We start from the raw sequence: 6938 nt of genomic DNA on the forward strand, positions 1-6938 counted from the left end.
AAGTAGAAAGCAATCTAACATTGTCTTGATTACTTTGATTAAGTATTACACCTTCATTTCTTTCTCCTTTCCCTACTTATCCTCAAATTTTTTCCCTTACCTCTCCTTCTGAGTTTTCTTTCCTGGCCAATCTGCTATACAAATCATACTAATTACTAGCTGTGTCCTTCTTTCATTGTTCCTGACCTTTTTTCCCCACATTTTAGCCCTAGTTTGCCCTTATCCTATTCTTTGGCTGTAAACCTCTCCTAAGTGCCTATCTTCATGCTAGTTCTGTCCACCTCTGCTAAAATAATATCACATCATGTTGTCTCCTTCCTCCACTCGCATTTTCTCTTACAGTGATTTCTCCCATCCCTACTTCCTACCTGCTCAGGTAGATATGTGAAAGATCACAATGGCTGACATTCTGTGGACTGACTCTGCCCACTAGCAAACATTAGAGCAAATTAATCTACTTGGGTCAACAGTTCACTTCAAAACCTCAGAAGAAGGAATTCTGTCATAGACATTACAAGCTCAATGATTTTAACAGGAATTTAAGACTCAGATGCACACAAACTATAGGAAGTATTGCAGAGAAGTAATGAAAAGGAGTATCCTTTCGGAAGGAGAAAAAGAAAAGTGTGCCTGTCTTCCAAATCTAGCATTTAAGTTGCAAAATTAAAGCTATAAATACAGCAAACAAAAAGTGAATAAGCAAATAATAAAAAGCTTTAAAGCTCTTCAAAGTAAGTCACTAGCTGGAACCAATACTTAAAAGGTCTTAACACTGGATGAAGAAAAGGTTAGGAGGGCAAATGAATGAGGTCAGAACAGTCACCATTTCAAAGGGTTAACAGTATTATTCCTCCCCTATCTACTTTTCTTCCCAGGCTATATGATATGTCCTGGGAATACAGAGACACTTGAGTCTCCAGGGCTTCATGCCTTAGCATACTGCCAAGTCAACAAATATTTGCTTAAAACCAAAACAACAAACAAAAACTCCCACACACAACCAAATTTCTGCAATAAATAATTGATATCAGTACTTCCAAAACTCTGAAATTTTCAAGATGCCACCAGACTGGCCTAAAAGGCAATGTTAAGAAGATTGCTTAAAACACCATTTCTAAGCAATCAGCAAACCCAGCTTCTTCTCCATCTTGATGGAATTTTGGAAGCCACCTATTACCAAAATCTATTTAATGATCAAATTTTATGGTGATCTGATCAGATGCTTCCCTCTTTTCTCCCTCAGTTACACTAGGATTTTTATTATTATTAATTTATACTGAAGTCCAAAACCTAGCTTTACTTCTGATGCCGTAGCATCAGAGTGCTAACTCACTACCTAGGCTTATGTGAGGCAACAGGCTATTTGAAGTGGTAGATTTATAATATAAAACATTGTATCTGTATCTTTTATCATTTGCTTCTCACATCTCAGGCACCTTAGACAGGACATGTACCACACTAAGATGTACAAAATTACATTAAGATATGCAAACTTCTCATTAATATTCAAAGTTGAACACATGTGAATGTTTTACTATTACTGTAAACGTTTTTCTGTGCCATAACGCCTTGAGCACTTTTTGCTGCTCTTCTGTAATAACTTCAAGTCTGCTCAGAACCAGCAACAGGCAGCCCATTACAAACAATAACGTAACCACCAGTAAGAGAATCCATTCCTCAGCAGTAACCCTTAAGACTTGCTGAGTCACAATGAAAAACGTAAAAGCACCTCTCAGCTGAACAGTTAACCCCGCCAGAGAAAAACAAGTTAGCAATTTATTTTACACAACACTATTTCCATCTTGTCATAATTTACATATAGCTACTAGAAACTAAAAAATGTTGACTAGGATTATCCGAAAATCAACATAGTGTAATCTTGGAAAATATCTAAAGTATTAAGCAATTCCAGTTACAAAGACAGTTAGCTACTTAAGAGAAAGTATGAAAGTATTAAGATAAACTGATAATGTGTTACATGTAAACTCAGATGGCTCATTAAATTGTGCCAGAATGACCGAATTTCAGAAACATTTTAGCCAAAGGCTACACTTGGTACTCCTAAATTTGTATTAGCTTTGGAATATGACCAGTTTAGAATTTTCTGTATTTATGCTCAATACATAAGGCAACCATTTGCTTAACAAAACATCATACCCCTAAATTTATAAGAAGTGCACACCATATTATGCTGAAAAGCTACTTTCAAACAAACTTTGATTTCCTATCTGGAAATTATTATTCAGATAATTTTTATTTATATGCAAATTCAGCACTGGGATATGTTAGACAGTTTTACTACTTAGTTATATTGTTATCAAAACTACTAACACATCAAAACATTAACAGAATTCGTACATGGGAAAAAATACTAACACAACTCAGAAATATGAACTGTCTTCACATTAAAGGTCTAATTCTGGAGATAGCAGAGCTCAAATTGATAACTTACAAATTAAGATGGATAAGATAGCCATCATACAAAAGACTGTTTCTCCTAGCAGGAAGCAGTATTTGGATTTCAAAGTTTATAGCTTGAGATTTGGAAGTTTTAAGCATAAAATACAGAACTTAGTAAACAGCAATTTCAATGCCAAGCAAGCAAAAAAAGACCGAACCAAGCTTATCTTGCTTAACATAGATACATTGAACCAAGCTTATCGTAGATACATAATGTATCTATATGGGCAGCATACCCTGACATGTTTACTCCCCCACCAACAGAAGTCACCGGTAGAAAAAGGTCCTAAATCAGGCCATATACCCAAGTGAGTCTTGGTCTCATTGCTATTGTTTTTCTATGTGCAAGCTCTACCAGTTAAGTCCAGAAGAACCTACCCACCACACAAAACATTAACTAGTTACCTTAAAGGTCAGTTTTGATCAGCACACTCAACTGATGTCTGACAGAAACACTGTGAAACTAAGCAGTCATGTCAGGATTTCCAGTGTAGCAGTCTATGAGAGATCGTGTGACTTTGCAAGCTGCACTAACTGTGGTTACACCTACCCCTTCAATTGTTTAAAAGCAATTATTTATGTAGTCTGATGGGAAAAAAGAAATACCAGGTTTAGCTGTTTCAACACGCTTAACTTTCCAATCAAACAAGTTAACAGTGTCTTTTGCTTTTCAGAGAGGGGGGGGTCTATTTTGGTATTCAGAAAATTAACACATGATGAGAGTGTATGGTAGTGTTACTTTAGTAAAGCAGGTAAGTTATTCAAAAAATGTACATTGTCGCAGAGATTAACACAACAGTTTCAACTTGTGACTAAAGCCCGGTAAGTTTTATGTTTGTATTCCCCACATCATGAGTTAATCTCACGACATACTTTGATTTATATTTTTGAGATGTTAGCTGTTAAAAGGAAAATGCAGCAGCTATATTCAAATAGCAGGCAAAGATTCTGAAATCAGAATGAAACAAAGATTCACATGGAGAATTTCCACTGTTTATCTGTAGGCAGTTACTTAGTAGTGTGCCTAAGGCTAAACTCATCACCTGTGCAAGGAAAAGCAGACTTCCAATCTGTGTAAATGAGAGTTTAATCGAAATTTAGCATGGGACCTTAAAATTTCTGATAACAAAAATAGTTCTACTGATTTTGAATTCAGTTTTAAACTTAAAAAAAAAAAGTAAATCTTCGAGAGTTTAAAGGCATTTTACTTCTTCTGGGATGACTACTAAAGCCCGCCTTTCAGTTTCCTAAAAGAGATTTTAGGATTTCACAGCAAATAAATAAAAAACTTAAAAAATAAATAGTTTACAGCATAAAAGGAAGGTATTTACTCACCAAAAAGCTGTATTATTTCAACATGGTTAGAAAAGCAAAAGGGAAATAGACATCTAATATACAACGCTCTTTTCTTTTACAGAGAGACAGCAGAGGTGGTAAAAGAATACAGGTAGTATTTCCTATGCCACTCCCTAGGAACAACTTGTATGCAAGTATTCAAACCGCAGGAAAACCTGCTGCTAGAAGGCAGCACTTCTTTAACTTATATGCGTTTCCAAAAAAAAAAAAAAAAAAAAAAAACAACGTTTACAACAGGGGGATACTATCAGAGGTAAAACACGCTGTCACTTACTGACGAGCGAGACTAAAAAGTGCATCTTTCAAACATAACTTTGTTCTGCTTCAACTGCCTTAAAGAAGAGCAAAAGAGCAAAAGAAACAGCAGAAGCCGACTGAGTCCAGCCGGGCTCTCCCGGGAAGCCGCTGCCAAACGTCGGATCCTGGCCGGCACTGCGCTTTACCTTTCGGTCAATCCGGCGCTGAACACGGTGTGGAAGTGCGAACAAAGGAAGAAACTCATCTTAAGGTACTTCTCACCCGCCGCGAACCGCCCCTGCCGGCTCACCCGGGAACGAAGTTTGCAATGGTCCATCAGACGCACTCACAAACACCTTGCCTCAGGGAACGGCACCACCGCCAGCTCTTTTCCTCTGCTCAACTTAGGCGGAACCGGCCCGCTAAAGTCCTGCTGGCTCCCCGAGGAGCGCGGCCCCGGCTCCAGCCCGGCCGGCCGCCGCCAGCCGCGGGGGGAACGGGGCGCCAGGGCCCGCGACGCCCGGCGGCCACCCCGGCGCGGCGGGGAACAGGGGGAGGGGGCCGGCGCCGCTCACAGCCCGCCCCACCGGGCCCCGCAGCACGAGGCGGCCGCTCGCCCAGTGTCTCTGGGTGGCCTCGCCCCCGTCCCGGCCTCGCCTCAGAACCTCAACTTCCCGAGGGATCCACGCCGGCCGTCCCCCCCCACCGCCAAAACTTCTCCCAACTTTCCAGCTGGCCCGGCGCTCACCTCTCTGCGGCTCGCTGCCTGCGGGGCGAGGGCGCGGGCCGGGGCCAGCCCCGCACGGTGCCTGCCGCGCCGCTCCCCCTTTCTTCCCCGGCCACCAGCGCGCCTCGCCGGTGCCTCTCCGCCCCCTGCGGGCCGCGGCGCCCCCGCCGCCGGATACCTCCGCGGCGCTGGACGGCCGCCCCTCCGGAACTCGTTTCTGCGGCGTTCAGCTGGAGCGGCGGCAGCCCCCGCACCTCTACCCGGCCCCACCGTGGAAGGACGAAACGCGGAAAGAGCAGCGGGGGAAGGGCGAACCCCAACCACAAGCTGCTCCTCCCAGTGGCCCGAGGTTGGGGGACCCGTCACCTCCGCCGCGCTCGCCCCGCTCCTGCACGACGGGAGCGGCTGAGAATCGGGTACTGGTCCAGGGACGCGGACGACTTCGCATATGGCAAAGTCCTCCCCAAGAAAGGCTACTCAGAAACTTCGGAGAGCTGTTGCCGGGGATGGCAAGGGAGATAGTCAGAACTCGCGGGGATACGCGGTGCTCTGCCGTCTGAGGAACAGCGGGTGCCCGGGACAACTCCCAAGGAGCGCCCAGAAGCGACCGCAGCGCCTCGGCGGCCGCTCCCCTCCCACAGGCGGCCGGGCTGCCACCCCCGGACCGCGCCGGCGGGCTTGGGCTCACGCCTCCCCACCTCGGCTGCGCTGGGCGAGCCTCCGCTTAACGGCCGGGCGGAGGGGGGAGGGCTCAGCAGAAGCCAAAAGCAAGGCTTCCGCGGCTCCCCGGCACCGCTGTATGGAACGCGCCCTGCTCCGGCGTCGGGAAAAGCAGCGGCAGTGAGAGGGAGGTGCGGAGTCGGGTATACAGCTGGGGGAGCGCGGCGGCGACCACCCTCGGGCCTGCGGAGAGGGTAAAGGCTACCTCTCCGTACCCTCAAGCGGAAAAGCGCCCTGCCGGATTCATGCTGAAGGGATGTCTGTCAGTGTGTCAGCCCTCCGTTAAAGATTAATATTCCGAAGCAGTCCTTGAAGGATTCCCCTCTCATTAATAAGTGATCACACTTAATAACGATCAAGTGTTTGCCTGGGGAATCCCGTCCCAGCAGACTCACGACGAAGCCGGGTTGCAGGCAGGAGCCGCCGGCAAGGGCGCATTTACCACGCATTAGCCCCGTCACGTCTTTTATTATCCACATAAATAAATATGCGCAGGGGGCCCCTCTGCAACCACAGCCTCACGCGCCCAGGGCTGCAGGTCAGAAGGAACCGACCCCGTCAGAAAGCGCTGGTTTTCGGGGTCACCAGCCCGCAGCAGGGCAGCTCCGCCCCGTAGCACCCGCGCCCCCTCCCCGCGGCCGGCCCTGCAGCCCCCGGGCCGGGCACCGGCTGCCCCGCGGCGGCGGCGGCGCAGTTCGGCGGCGGCCGGGCAGGGGGCGCCGCGCCACAGCGCACGGGCGGCGGGCACGGCAGCCAGCCTCAGCTCTCAGCCCCGGCTCCCAGCCCCGGCTCTTCCGAAGGGAACACAGCCGAGCCGGTAGCCCCGCGGCGGCGAGCCCGGCTCCAGCTGCAGGGTTTCGAGTCGGGAAACTTGAGCCTCGCTCTCCCAGTGAAGGTGGCGGTAAAGCTGGGGGTCCCTTCTGCTCCAGGTACGCGTAGCTTTGCATACAGGCGATGTGCGGGTATATATACACGTATTGATTAATACATAAACATACACACTACACACTTACAAACTACGGGTTGAATCGAAGACCCGGCTGTTTTCAGTAACGCAAGAAATTAGAGCGCTAGAACTCTCAAGGGAATCATCCCTCTCAGCACCCTGCTGATAATAAACTCATTAAACAAAGAACTCACCAGACCAGCTGGACTCGGCACTCTTCTCACAAAGTCCGCTCCAGCTCAGTTCATCTCCGCACGCTTCCTCCCCCCGCTTTCTTTTTTGTCCTTTGGAGAAGGCGCGAGCAATGCCCCGGTGGCCACACGCTTCTAGAGCGTGAACCCCGCGGCGGCCCTGGCGCTCAGCGCGGCCCCGGCGCGCAGCCAGCGCGGCGCCCGGCCGCACCGCCACAGCGCGGCATGTCGGCTCCGACCCATCCGCTGCTTGAAACTTGAACGAGGAGGAGAAGGAAAAATAGACGGGGAGTGGGAGAAG

The 6938-nt window shown here is 48.0% G+C and overlaps 1 protein-coding gene across 3 annotated transcripts in view; it reads right to left on the bottom strand.

The window, feature by feature from the left end:
• FAT1 (FAT atypical cadherin 1) overlaps window positions 1-6728 on the bottom strand; it is a 107939-nt gene extending 101211 nt beyond the window's left edge. For all 3 annotated transcript variants that reach the window (XM_082282334.1, XM_082282335.1, XM_082282333.1), the window contains exon 1: window positions 6641-6728. The gene's annotated coding sequence lies outside the window, so the exon portion shown is untranslated. The remainder of the gene's footprint in view (window positions 1-6640) is intronic.
• Between the last annotated feature and the right edge of the window lie 210 nt (window positions 6729-6938).

Source organism: Coloeus monedula (genome assembly GCF_965178545.1).
Source record: "Coloeus monedula genome assembly, chromosome: 5".
NCBI classification, from domain to species: domain Eukaryota; kingdom Metazoa; phylum Chordata; class Aves; order Passeriformes; family Corvidae; genus Coloeus; species Coloeus monedula.